The sequence below is a fragment of the Dipodomys spectabilis genome, unplaced genomic scaffold (assembly GCF_019054845.1).
Source record: "Dipodomys spectabilis isolate Male_0828 unplaced genomic scaffold, ASM1905484v1 ptg000061l, whole genome shotgun sequence".
Lineage (NCBI taxonomy): Eukaryota > Metazoa > Chordata > Mammalia > Rodentia > Heteromyidae > Dipodomys > Dipodomys spectabilis.
This window is the reverse complement of record NW_024870738.1, coordinates 6449827-6465229: the sequence shown is the minus strand read 5'-3', so window position 1 is coordinate 6465229 and position 15403 is coordinate 6449827. Positions and strand designations below refer to the sequence as shown.

The window sequence follows — 15403 nt, the reverse complement described above, 5'->3', positions numbered from 1 at the left end:
TCAAAGTTCAACAAAACAAACATCAGAAAGCAAGTACTTGAAAGGAGTGGGGTGGGGTCAAGGGAAAAAAGGTAAATCAATGAAGAGAAGACAGGGAGAATGCAGTCAAGAATTCAATGTATATTCTATGTAATTAAGAAGAGATGGGAAGGGATGAGGTGGGAATGAATGAATAAGAATGATGAAAGGGGTTCATGTAACTGTAACCCCTCTGTACAGTGTCTTTACAATAAAAATATTATAAAAAGAGTAGAAACAAAGAATGTTAAAAAGGGGTGACACTGATCAAGATGCGCTGTATTCATAAACTGCTTTGTTAAATGGCAACTCCTTTGCAAAACTACTTAATGATAATAAAAATATAAAAAACCCAATAAATTTGATAATGTTATAATTTCCATACTAGAAGTAAAAAGCCTGAAACATACAAAGCTACAACAATTTTCTCAAGGTCATAGAATCAATGAGTGGAGAATCTGGGTTTTGAGGACAGCAATCTGGCTTCAGGTTCTGGAGCCGCTATGCCCAGTTTCATATATTTTGGTAATGGAAAGTTAAAAACAGAAGACATTCTATAAAACATTCAACAAGCTCACAAGACAATGATCTGTACAAATTGGGGGCCAGACTAGGGGTGGAGGGAAAGTGGGAGAAAAATGAGAAGGAGGTAACAAGTTCAACAAGAAGGGGGTAACAAGTTCAACAAGAAGGGGGTAACAAGTTCACTACCTTACTTATGTAACTGTAGCCCCTCTGTACATCACCTTGACAATAAAATTAAAATAAAAAATAAAAAATGATGCTTCTCAAAATGAACTCCAAAAAAATTCATCAAGTTGGATAGTTAATTATGTTTATTCCTGTATTTTAGGTCATTAAAACATTTACCTTAAAACCTACTATATTAGTTGGGAATGTTCTTTGGAGCAGGAACAATCTGATCATGAGTGGCTTAAAACAGAATAAATAACGCATTAATTATTTAACAAAGAGGTGAGTGGTCCTAGAAATGATTTAGCAGCTTGATCGTGTCTCAATGACCCAGGAATTTCTCATATACCCTCTTGCCTATTCTCAGTGTTCTGCAAGTCTTTCCCTTATGATTATGAGCTTGAAACCTTCAACATTGGAAGAGGGGGCTAGTAGGAGAGGTCTCCTCACATACATTGCAAAGCCTCTCAGCAGACTTTCATTAGTCTCATTAGTCAGAATTTGGTAAAATGGCCATCTTGGTGTAAGGGAAACTGAGTGCAAATCTCTGACATTTCCACATTCTGGTGCCTGTGATGGCAAAGAGAGAAGAGGTATGAAATAAGCAGTGAGCATCTCTCCACATTGAGAGGGTAAGGAGGAAAATGGAAGTAAAGAGAAGTCTTTTTGGGGATCAATAAATTACTATTTATTTTTTTGTAGCTTAATAAAAGTCTCATCCTGATGTCTTTAGGAGAAGGTATTGAATAAAGCTGATAGGAGAAACTAGTTGGAACTACAGATTTGAAAGCCTTTTCTAGCAAATATGGAAGGGTGAGCTCTTGACCAATGACTTAATTTGAATTTTTGAAAAATGGTCATTTATTATCTTCCCTAATGGAATATACATCAAATTAAGTGTGTCTTCCAGACATGAGACTAGAGTTAGCCAGATGGTGCAACTTTTCCAACCTTCGAATAATTCTCGTGCATTTTGAACAGTTAAAAGGCCTACAAGGTACCATTTTGGTGGGAGAAGAGCATTTGGCTAAGTGCTCTTGCCCTCAGCTTTGTGTCTGGATGGCAATGATTCTCCCTCCATTCACCTTATCTATTTAACTCCTTAAAATTCATGTCTGAGAAAGGAACTGCTTTTTTTTCTGCTGCTTTCAAGTTACCTATCACCACAATATCTGGTTTTGTGGTTTTGTTACGTTTTTTTCTGGTCTGAGTTTGAAGTCAAGGCTTCCTGCTTGTTTTGCTTGCTCATTCAGCTTGTACTCTACCATTTGAGCTCTGCTTCTAGCCTGGCTTTTTTGATGATTATTTTGCAGATTGAATTTCATGGACTTTTCTGCCTAGGCTGGTTTTGAACCCATGGTCTTCCAAATTTCAGTCTTCTAAGTAGCTAAGATTGCAGGTGTGGCAGATGGTTTTTTGGGGGGGAGGGGATGGCAGGTGTCTTAGTTTATTCAGCTGGAGGAAATTCTGAAATAAGAATTGGAGTGCAAACAGTTATTCTGGGTAGTGAAGAGTACACTCATGGGAGACTGGGGGAAAATTGGACAAGAAAGGGAAGTCAATACATAAAGCATGCATTATCAAACAAATTAGCACTGTGGAAATTGATCTCACTGGGAAGTTCTGGAACATAGTATAAAACACATACTTTAGGGTTCTTGTGCCTGTAGGTGAGAGAGCTGGGATATTTATATACTAAGACCCTGTTTAATTAGAAGACATCTTCCAAACAGTGTTAATTCCCTGACATTTCTGGCTTGCTACATAGGCAAGATACATCCAGCTTCAACGCCAACAGTAACCCCCAGACAATGAAATGCAGGCGCTGGCATTTGGAAGTGGTGAGGGTTAGGGGACTTAGTTTCCTTAGAATAAAATATTTTATTCGTCAGTTTATTTTCTCTGTGGCCAATAACAAAATAAAGGAGGGAAGATCTAGAGTGGCTCCTGGTTTCAGAGCATTCAGTCCATGGTAATTTGGCTCCATATACTTGAGCAGAGTATCATGATAGTAGATGCATGTGGCAGAGGAGCTTCTTTACCTCATGGTGGACAGGAAGTAGAAATATAGTCAAGCACTTGGGACCTACACCTCAAGTGACCTACTTCCTTTATCAAGTCTCCACATCCTAAAGTTTCCATTACCTCCCCAAATAATTCCACTAACTCTAGACCAAACATTCAACACATGAGCCTGTGGGAGACATTTTATATTCAAGCCACAGCAAACATTAATCTTCAGAGGAACCGCTCTAGTTTCATGTGATCCTCATATTCTATATACTATAAACTTAACCCCCAATGCAATGACGTTGAGAAGTGGGACCTGTAAGATGTGACTAGGTGATGATAGCTCTGTCCTCATGAGTGGATTGATGTCATTATTGCAGGGAAATGTTTTACAAAGGAGCTTGGCCTTCTCTTTCTCTTCTTTGCATATACTCTCTTTTATTTTACCTTCTGCCATAGGATGATGAAACAAAAAATTTCTTGCCAGATACAGGCCTTTAGAGATTGTACCTTCCAGTCTCTAGAACTACAAGAAATGAATCTTTGTTCTTTATAAATTACTCGGTCTATGGTTTTCTGTTATGGCAGCACAAAATATACTAAGATGGGAACTTTGAGTGTTAAAAACGTCTAGGGCTGTTTTTTCCTCATTTTATAATCAAATCAAAGGTGGCCCAGACAAAATCTCCTAGCTAGGCAACAGTGTGCTGCCACAACTCAATTCTCCTACCTTTTCATATTAGATTCTTCCAGCTCTGACATGTTATTCATAAGCCAGGGTGATATTTAAAACAATAGCACATTATTGCTTGGTTGAATTGTCATGCATTATGAAAATACTTTTTCTTTGTATTAATATGTGACTATTAAGAAAATATAACTGTTAAATTTAATAAATCACTTATGAGACAAAGCACAAATAATCATGTATACTCCTTTCTCAGCACGTATGCCTCTTAGGCATTAGATGATTTCCTCATGTCTGTGAATGAGACTGCTCCCAGTTCTGGTCCTTTTTTGCTATGCCCTTTGTCTATTCTCTGGGGCCTTCTGTACAGGACACCATGTGATACAGCAAGCTCCGTCCTCTTGCAACACTCCTAGTACTTTAAAAAATGAAATGAGGAAAGAATTTGTAAAACCTTATTGTCCCATGGGGAACTAAAGAAACTCTGCAGATGGTGCTCTAAGATATGAAAGTGTTATAGGAAAATCCTGGGGAAGAAAAACCTCAGTTTCAAAAAGAGTTATGAAGTAGAATACTTGGACAGTTGTGTCCTCATCTGGGGGCTTTCTACTGTCTGAGCTACAAAGCCTGCTGCTCACACACTTTCAGTGACTCACAGGACTCCTACTACTTTTTAGAGTATGCTATGTTCTAGTTTTCATCCACTTTGTTCTCATTTACTCTGATCTTCTCACCTCCTTCACTTTTTTTTACAACTCTAGAATGGATTTAGTTTGGGGTCAGAGTTCAAAAGAATTGGAACAGAAGCAAAGTGAGTATTATAATTTTATGAAAGTGTTCAGTTTGACCTCTCACTGTTAAGTAGTTTTTGACATCGTGTGTCCTGTGTTTGTAGCTAGATTTTCCAACTGAGAAAGAACTGTTATGAAACTTCCCTTTCTGCTTCTTGTTTAAATTGAGGGTGTGTGTGTGTGTGTGTGTAAATTTCAAGAGTACAACGCAGTGGATTTGAACAAAGTGAGCACATCAATAGAACAAATTCTCAGGCTAAGGTATCCATATATAAAGCTTACTTCTTACTACCTAAAGCCAATTTTTTTTGCTTTTTTTTGTCGGTCATGGGCCTTGAACTTGGGGCCTGGGTGCTGTCCTTGAGCTCTTTTGCTGAAGGCTAGGGCTCTATCACCTTGAGCCACAGCTCTACTCCCAACAATCATTTTTTCTTATCAAACCTAAGGCCTTGCATATGCTAGATGAGTGCTCTACCACTCAGCCCCAGCCCTGTTTTGCATGTTTTTGAACTTTATATAAATGTAATTACACAACAAGTATGTTTTGTGCTGTTGGACTTTTGTTGCTCAGCATTAGGCCTATGAGATGCATTCAAGGAATTGAATTGCAACTGCTCATTTGTTCATTTCTGTATAATATTCAGTTTTAATAAGCTAACTACAATTTCTCAACCCATTTTCATTGAATTCTTAGTAATAGTTTCAGAATATCTTTAAGGTAGTATGAAATCATAACCATGTTTAGACATTTGTGCCTAAATGTAATCAACAGATTAACAAAGGCCAATCAAGTCTATTTGTTTTGCTAGCATACATTTGGAACTTACTGTGTGTCAGACATGACTTAAGTAATTTATAAAAATGAATCAATTTAACTTGCATACCAACACTATTAGGTAGATTTATTCCCATTAAACAGATGCAGAAACTTAGGCACACGTTGGTTATATTCCTTGCTCATTAGGAGAATCTAGAAGAAGAGAAGTTCTGGCTGATGGGACTGGCTTGGATCATTTTCTCTACTGATGTCTTGTATATACTTTCATTTCAGCATGCTGTACACTGTGTTATATATCTGTCTTCTGCCCTTCTGGACTATGAGTTTGAGCATAGTATCTATGTTTTATTTTTGCCAGTGTCGGTTCACTGAGTGAGACAGGGGTTAGCCTGGAGTAAGCTTTGTATGAGGAAGGAGTTAGTGTGGGTACTGAGCTCATGGATGCTTTCTCATAAAGTGTCTAAGATGTCCTTAGATTTTTCTGGTACAAACATGCAAAACAGGATCTGTGAGGAAACAAGGAGGAGAGAAGGAAAGAGAAATAAGAGACTGCTATGTTGCCCTTTGCCCTTACATATGATGCTAAGATGAGTTTTATAACTTAAATAGAGGAGAAAAGATTAAGAAAAGCCTAGAGTTATGCTGTTCAAAAGAATGTGTAAGTTTATATTGTTTTAGTAGCCACATTCTACCAAGTATAAGGTAGAATGAACTGCAATAAGTAGAAATAGGTGGAATGAACCATAATAATACAAATTAACCAAAGATATCCCAAATAGTATGATTTCAACACAATCAATATATGAATGAGGCCTTTTAGATTTTTACTAGGTCTTCAAAGTCTAAAATCTACCTTATCTTGGAATGGCCACATTTTAAGTGCTTAATAGCCATTCCTTACTGATAACTACGGAAGTCTACAGCTTAGTTACTCACCATGTGGTCTTTGGATGAGCAGTCTCATATCCACAGGAAGTTTACCAGAAATGTAGATTCTTGGTATCCACCCCAGTCCTATTGAATCCAAGTCTGTCTTTTAATGAGCGCCTGGGGTGATTTGATTGGACATCAAAGTTGGAGAAAGCAGCCTTAGTGAACTCTATTGCAAGGGCATTTTCTAATGAATGGCAGATAATAGGTGCCTATCCCTGAAATCAAAGCTACTGGCTCTCTCATTAACTTCATTAGTTAACTTCCCTCCTTTTCCTTTCTTTCCCTCACAGATTTCCTTCCTTCCTTGCTTGCTTCCTTCCTTCCATTGGTTTTACCACATTAAAATGAAGATTTTATTTATTTCAATCAATACTGCTGCTCTTCTTAAATGACAGTGCTAAATTAAATCCTGCCAGCTCATTCTTTGTGAATGAAGGGAAGGGGATTCAGCCATTGCCCTATCTTTCTGTTATTATCTTGTATTAAATATCCTTCAATTAGTATGTGCAGCAGGTTCCCTATAAGACCTACTGCTGGTTTATGCCACTCATGCATTAACCTCATTGGTTACCAAACATCCCTATTATTACACCATTAAGAACCAAGCTTATTCACCTGCCAGTCCCATTACTTGCCATTTTTCTCTCTTGGGTCATTTTTTTCCCAGATAGAATTTTAGTAATTGTTTCTATATCCATCTTCTCATCTATTCTTCCAGGAATTTCCTTCTCCTTGCAATTGTCTGGTCTTCTTTCTTTCTCTGCCTTGGTTTTTTTTTTTCTCCCCCACCCCTGCCACAGTGTGTTGTCTTTCTGCAATTTTTTAATACCACTCTTGCTCCCCGGGAGAAGGTAATTACTTGGTTGAGAACAGGTTGGTTATAGCTGTGTGCGCACACACCAAGCTGGAGCCTCGTCAGCAAGGCTGTTTCTAGCCCTGGCTGGCTGCAGCGACATTTGGCAAGTCATCGCTTTCCAACCCCATCCAATTGTTTCTGCCAGTTTGATGAAATTGTGAAGCAGCTTGCAATATTGGTAATTTGAAGGTGGATATTACATAGGGTTATAGATTTGTATTTTGAAATCCTGTTTCTGTATACTTGTCTACCTTGTTTGCTTTTTTTAAAAAAAAAAGCAATCAGATATAATTTTAGCTGTGTGTAGAATATTATACTTGAATTGTGAGAGAGACAATTCAAAATGAGGATAGAAATGCTCAGTCTGCCAGAATGTGCTTTATCTTCAAGTTGACATTTTGCCAAGGAAACAATGGAAGCTTTCCATTTTGCTTTCCTTGGATTTTGCCTATAGCAAGAGGAAACAATCAACAATGGCTGGTGGGCCAAATCTTCCCACCTCTTGTTCTAATGTAGACAGTAAGTTAAGGGTGATTTTTACATTTTTATTTATTTATCTATATATATTTTTTGGTACTAGGGTTTGAAGTCAGGACTTGTACTTGCTACTTGGTACTCTTACCACTTGAGTCTTATCCCCAGTCTTCTATTAGAAAATAATCTTTAAAAAGATAAATGGCTTGTGACATGTAAAAACGACATGAAATTCACATTTCACTGTCCATGAATGAAGGTTTTTTGGCACACAGCCATGCTGTTTATTTATATATTGTCTACAGTTGCTTTGTGCTATAGTGGCAGAATTGAAAGGTTACAACAGACTGTATGGACTACAAAGCCCTGAAAGATTGATTTTATCCCTTTAAGACAGAGCTTGTTGACAGCTGGCCTATTGGACACTAGTTTGTTCCTAATTCTGTACTTCAGGAAGCTTTAAAAGCAAAGAAGCCCACCACTAAATTCCATCACTACAGGTACTTATTTCATTGTTAGCAAGTATATCCCAGGAATTGGACGTTTAAAAATTCTTCAGCTAAGCACTGTTGGCTCATACTTATAATCCTAGTTACTTAGGAGGCTGAGATCTGAGGATTGTGGTTCGAAGCCAGCCCGGACAGGTAAGTCCATGAGACTTCATATCTCCAATAAACTACCAAAAATAAAAGCTAGAAGTGGAGCAATGGCTCAAATGGTACAGCACTATTCTTGATCAAAAGAAGCCCAGGGACAGTGCTCAAGCCCCGATTTCAAGCCCCGTGAGCAGTATAAAAATAAAATACTTTAAAATCAAAACTTTTCATGTGGTCTTCCCTTTCCAGCTACAGCTGAGAACCACATCATCTAGTAGAAGGACATATAAAACTACATTTATTCATGATGATGTGACGACCTAAAAAACTTTTTCTCTCCTATAACATGGGAATGTTCATTTCCTTTCCTTTCCTTGTTTGTATCAAGCTGTTTCTGATTCTTGTCAGCCTGCCTAGTTCTCACTTTGTTTCTCTTCCTTATCTGGCTGTTTTTTGGGCTCACATGTTTCCAGACACAACTGAAGAAAAGTAAAATTGAACAATGGCTTCTTCTAAGGCTACGGCAATCTCACTGGAGAGTTCCATAAGGAATTCATGGCTCTGCGTGCGGCAGGCAAAAGTATAGCTGAGAAGAGGTCATTTTTCTCCTTTGATCATCTAGCAATTTTCTATTCACCCCCTCTTTCAAGATGAAGCTTAAGAACTGACTTCATTTGAACCCTTTCTGCCTGCTCTGGCCTGTTAGAATTGCCTCCTCCTTCTCTATCTCCATTGCAATGTACATAGGCATTCTCCCAGTAGATGAGATACTAAATGGCACTTTCTGCCTCCACTAGAGTGTTTTGCTTGAGCATAGGGCCATGTTTTTTTTTTTGGGAGGGTGTCCGGTCGTGGGGCCTGAACTCTGGGCCTGGGCGCTGTCCCTCAGATGTTCAGCTCAAGGCTAGCGTTCTACCACTTGAGCCATAGTGCCACTTCCAGCTTTCTTCTTTTTGCTTATGTGGTGCTGGGGAATCGAACCCAGGGCCTCAGGCAAGCGCTCTACCACTGAGCCACCTTCCCAGCCCCAGGGCCATGTCTTGTTCATTTCTTTGTTCCTGGTTCCTAGTATCATGCTTATTATTCAGCAGATGGTCAACATACATTTTATAATGCAGAAGGGAAGAGATGAAGTTCAGGATAGCAAGGTGTTTACTTCCGTATTCTTATTGAAATTGGAAGCTGCAAATCAGAGACATGATGTAGTATTGTTTGAAAAAAATGGAAAGAGCAAACTCTTGACTTTGGCAGAAAGCTTTGGTGAGAAACACTGACATAGCAAAGAGAGAGAGTTGTAAGGATGTATATTAGATAATGCTGTCATTGTTGGGACTACTATAACAAAAGTGCCTTAGACTAAGTGGTTTATAAATGACTGGAATTTACTTTATACAGTTCTGGTGGCTGGAAGGTCCAACCTGTTTCAGAAATGGCTGCTTCTCACTGGGTTCTTACACAGTAAAGGAGATGAGGGAGCTCTCTGAGGTCTGTTTGATAGTGACATTTCCATAAGACTCTACCCTATGACCTAATCACTTCCCCAAACCCTTATCTCTTGATACCATTACATTGAATTCTACATATTGATTTCTAAGGTGAATGAACAGGTATTATAAAATGAAATGGAAATAACCACTCATCTGATGAACAAGTTCTAAGACAGAAAAGGCTACCCCAAGAAAAGATTCACCAGGGCTGTAGAAAAGCTCTACTGGGTGAATAAGTGAATCTTCAGGACCAAAAGTTTCTTCATCTATGGAGGGTCATGATGTTCAACTCCCCAGCACCAGACCACTCCAACTGATGACCCTATAGTTCAAACTGCTCCAGACTCAGGTCCCAGGCCTTTAATTGGTCTTATTGGAAGAATCTAAGTGACTGTGTATGAAAAAGAAACACTTCTTCACTATCACTAAGTTTTGTCTGAAATATAGCTTTGCCATTAATGATAAATGCAGGTAACAAATCACAATAGCAATAGCAAGACCTGTGACTTTGTCACTAATGGCATTTTCTATGGTCATCACCAATTTAGAATCATGGTAGTAATTATGTCTGCTACCAGAGTTTGTTATTTAATATGTTAATATGGAAACATATATACGACTACATCAGATACTTGTTGAATTTCCAAATTAACCTTAACCTGAATAAAGGAATTAAAATAAAATAGAACTCTAATAATACATTCAAATAATTGTATATTTCACAAGCCTACATATTTTGCATTACACATTTAAAACACTCAGTGCCTCTAGGCCTCATTATATTATCTTTTTTTTTTTTTTTTTTTGCCAGTCCTGGGCTTGAACTCTGGGCCTGAGCACTGCCCCTGAGCTCTTCAGCTCAAGGCGAGCACTCTACCACTTGAGCCACAGTGCCACTTCTGGCTTTTTCTGCTTATGTGGTGCTGAGGAATTGAACCCAGGGCCTCATGCATGCAAGGCAAGCGCTCTACCACTAAGCCACCTTCCCAGCCCATAGGCCTCATTATATTATCAAAGAAGTTCCTTATCCTGTAGTGTTTATTTTGTTAAAGTATAAGCTTTGAACACATTATGAGGTATATTAAACTTAGTAAAATATGTTTTCTATATCATCAGAACAGATTGTGGTAATTTTGTATCAGAAATGACTTTAAGAAAGCATATCTGTCCCCAACCAGGTTAAGGAGATAGGAAGAGGAAGTTCTGCCAGGGGAATTGGCAAGAGGATGAAGAGAGAAACGCTTCTCTTGGTCTGGACTTTGTCATGTCTGGATGTCACAGATCATCCTGTTATGACCATTCTAGAGTGCGGGAGAGTGGATTGGCACTGGAGGAGCAATGTGATGTGCCTAGAGTCTGCCTTACTCTTTGGTTTTGACTGTGATCTTTGAAAACATTTGCTTCCCCATTATATTTACTTGAAATGGTAGGACCTGACATCCCTGCCATTATATAGTCTAAACATGCAAAATCTCATGATCTGTCCTTGCTACATGCCATGAATTAAGAGGTACATGTATTGAATATAATGCTTTGGATTTATTTTTTTTTTATTTCACTCACTCTTTAGGAATTGGTGAGGATAATGGAGCACTAGTTCCACTCCTATTATACATAGAGAACATAAAGCTAACCATTGGCTTGGTTGGTCAGTGCTTTCTCCTTGGCAGGGCCTTTATGGTTGGCATTCACAGCAGAAGTACAGAGCTTCAAACTTTGTAACACCTACAATATCTGTCCTTATGCTAGAGCTAGCTATTGCAATCACTGGCACACACGGATGCCAAGAAATGCAATTTATATATCCAGGAAACGGAGAGCAGAAAGTATTTGGAGAATAATAGTAATGGCTACCATGTCTACCACAGTCTTCATCTGTTATATTTTAGTAGAGCCTCCCCTGAGCCTACCATATTTCAGTTAGTACACACAGACACACAGACAGATACACAGACACACAGACACACATATATCCTTGGATACCACCCTGAAGTATTTACTTATAGTTTATAAATTAATTCTAGGTTCCACATATCAGAGAAAAACTTGCATCCTTTTTCTCTTGGGGCCTGACTTACTTCATTTCACATGATTCCACCACCCCCAGGTCCTTCCAGTCCTTTGCAAATGATGTAATATCATTCTTTCTAATGCATGAGTAAAATTTCATTGTGTGTGTGTGTGTGTGTGTGTGTGTGTGTGTGTGTGTGTAGATAATATTTTCTTGAGCCATTCATCCATTGAGGGACATATGGGCTTATTGCATACTTTGACTATGGTGAATAGGGCTGTATGTAAAAAACAAAAAGAAAAACAAAAAAATCCTATGGAACATTTAAGAGTTCTGTAGGGTTTTTGAAAGCAAATATTTACTTCAAGCTTTTGCTTACTTCCTAGAATCCAAGCTCAGTTAGAGATAGAATAGCTGTTGTGTTTTACTCAGAATATTATTTCCCTTACACTTTGTTATTGGTAAAAGCCCATGTATCCTGGCTTGTTTTTAGTTCTGTTAAGGAGGGATTTCTCAGGGCAGCTGTTCGTTATCAGGTGAATAGACTTCCTGTGAGCCCACTCACCCAGCCTGCTGATCATACCCATGCAACATTTGAATACCTCTGAGATGCAAGTCTGGTTCCCACCACTTATATTATAATTTATCTTTTTGATCCTCATTTGATTCACTCCTCAACTACAATATACACTCCTTGAGTGCTGAGACCATGTCTCCTTTCACATGATAGCCCCAGCTCCTAGGATAATATCTTACCCACATAAAATGCCTTGCAATATTTGTCATTGATGATGAAGTGATTCTAAAAAGCAAACAAAATGGGTTTATGATAAAGATAACCATCCATGCAAATAATGAAAGGCAAACAGTTCTCAAAGGGTAAACAGGACCCAGAATGTATTTTACCCCAGGCACTCACTGATCCGATATGTGTGTCCTGACCTCTAGCAAATGGCCCTGTGTGTAAGAGTCTGCAAGTTCAGGTGCCTGGATGACATTTTACGTGGCTAATGTTTAGAGGATTGTTGCTCTTCAGGAAGGCTTTATTGAATCTGCATCCCAGAAAGCAGCACATGCTTAGCCAAGTCTATGTCAATTAAAAGAGGGCATTTTGTTTTATTTCCTTTTGTGTGTAAGACCTTAAGTAATTCAAAGCAACGTTTTCAAGCAGAAAAAGGTTGTCTTCAGGCCCTTTGCTTTCTATTTTGATTCCCTTCCCAATTTTAACTTTCACTCCAATGCACATCAGCTGCCTTCTATTTGGAAAATCTAAGAAATTGTTTTGATTTTTTTTTTTGTTTTATGACTCAAACCTATATATTGCTGGCTGCCATGGTATTATTTCTCCCCGCACACTCATTATTCATAGTTACAGGGGAGACAATATTTCAAAATAGTATGTAATGTCTGTTACACATTTAGATGCATAATATTTTTGTCAAAATGGTCATTTCATGAAACTTATAAGTTCATCATAGAATAATGTGTGAGGGGTTTGAAAAGCTTGTGTGTTTTCATTTCTTTCTTTTGGATATGTTACTTCTTTGTAATATAGTCCTACTTTTTTATGGCCCCCAATTTTTGGCAATGGATTTAGAGTAAATTAAGGAAAAAGCATTTCTTGAAATCCAGAAGGAAAACATCTTGATTTCAAAATCTTAATGTCAACAATAAATCCCAAATCTCAGGTCCTGTGATATCTAGCCTGTAACTTGAATATGGGGTTTCTCCTTTTAGTATATTGAGATTATAAAGTATAAACACTGGACTAGCCTCCCTTTCAAAAATTGAGGTTTATACCTATCTTTATTATTTTGAGCATTTTTCTAATTAGTTAAAATTGTTCTTAGTGCTATTTACAGTAAGGTTCATTGTTCTCTCTCTATTGCTCTCTCACATACACATATACGCACATGCCAATGCTTCACATATATCACAGGTTCTTGTTCTTGCTTTCATTGTTCTTTAACTGGTTTCATTTTGCTGGTTTCTTCACCTAAGTTCCACATTTGTTTTGCCAAGTATTTCTTTACAAAGTAATCTAAGCAGTGCTCTTGGTTGGAAATGGACTTATCCAGTAAGATTACATGGAAAGGGAAGGGGAGTAAGGGCTTTCCTAGGTGCCACTGAACTATGAGTTATCTCTCCCACTGCAATATTTTCAAGTTCCCAAAATCGAATTTCAAATTTTCATCCTGCTGTAAGAAGTCCAGAATGAAAGTCAGTACTCAAACTATGAAGACATTTTTAAAGTAATTTGAAGGAGTTCTCACTGGGGATTTGAGTTGTAAGTGCCTGTTCCATTCTATTTAAAAGTTGGACCAGTGATGAGTTACAGTCATGAACAGCTGGTATTACTGGGTGATAGAAACACAATGGTGATTAGACTACATTGTCTTTAGTAATTCACTTTTAGAAATGGCAATTCTTACCTTCCTAACCTGGGAAGGCGGGAAACCATTCAAGAATATAGCACTAGTGGTTCTTTGCAAGGGTACCTAAGGAGAATTCATGTGGTCACGCCCAGCCGCCATTGCTTTTGTTTTAGCTACAGGTCCACGATGTTTTCCTTGGCCAAAAACGCTATAAGCCGTCTCCAAGTTCGAAGCATTCAGCAAATAATGGCAAGATAGAGCCACCAGAAAAGAGCACCTGATTTCCATGACAAATGTTATATTAGCTGGTGGAATCACTTTCTGCCTTGCTACATGGACTTATACAGCAACACAGGTTGGAATTGAATGGAACCTGGGACAGGAACCTGGCAGAGTCACCCCCAAAGGAATGGAGAGATCAGGAATCATGCCAGCTTCTGTAATACTGAATTATTTCAAAACCAACTCATAATTGATGCTGAATGAAAACCCTATATACTTAATGAAAATGTGATATATTGAAGGAATAAAATATATTTGAAACCTCAAAAAAAAAAAAAGAATAGCACTAGTAATTTTTTCCATCTATAGCTCATCACAATGAGTGCCATCTTAGATGCAGGAAAATATAGGACCATCAGAATATTACCAAGTAATGTATTTTTGGAGCAAAATGGGCCTATAAAATGATGGTGCTCACTGGAAGCATAATGCAAGCATCTGTGCAATTAAAAAATATTCTACGAGTGAAAAAGTGAAAACGAAGTGAATCTAAATAAGTGCATCTAATTTCAGTATAATATGTTAATAGAATGCGCCCAAGATATTCTTGTTTCATCCATATAAAAACATTGATGAGCTCTTTTACATTCTTTTTGGTCTTTAGGGGTTTTTTTGGCATTTACTATACCCTTATAGCGTATCTCAATTAGGAATTTCAAGCACTCACTGGCCGCATGTAGCAACTGACTGCCATATTGAATGGAGTAAGCATGGGAAATATTTTATCCAGTACCTGTCCCTGATAAATAAAGGCCAAAGAACACAGAAGTAAGCCACTTGGCCACAGTTGAACTACAATGGCAGAGAGCAAAACTGGAAACCAGATCTTTTAATTATTCCTCAATATGCAATAATTATTCCTTAATATACTTTCCTCTACTTTAAAAGTTGGAGGTTTTTGCTCTTTTTCTTCTTTCTTTTCTCTGAAATCTTATTTACTCCCTGCTACACATCTTGATTTTACTTTGCTTTTACAGTTTTTCTTCACACTATTTTAAAACAGAAAAAAGAGGCAAAACATATTCTTGTGTGAAACTTCAGCAGTGATTTGATAAAGGCCCTAACCAAGTTGAGAAGGAAATGAAGATACATTAAGCAGTATTTTATTGTTTATTGTAAAAGTGATGTACAGAGGAGTTACAGTTACATAAGTAAGGTAATGAGTGCATTTCTTTTTGAACAATATTACTCCTCCCTCGTTTTCTCCCATTCCTCACTCCCTTCCCCCACAAGTTGTAAAGTTCATTTCCAAAAATAGTGTCTAGTGAGTATCACTGCTGCTTTGGTTAGCCCCTTGTTCCACCATTTCTGTGATTCCCCTTCCCTTCTGCAAATCAGATACACTTACATTCAAGACAAAGGGTACAGAAATCAAAAACAGTGACAACAGGGTATAAACCAAAGGGGTAAA

General features: G+C 37.9%; 1 pseudogene; it reads left to right on the top strand.

The window, feature by feature from the left end:
• The first annotated feature begins 13824 nt into the window (after positions 1 to 13824).
• LOC122108551 lies at positions 13825 to 14258 on the top strand (annotated as a pseudogene).
• The last annotated feature ends 1145 nt before the right edge of the window (positions 14259 to 15403 follow it).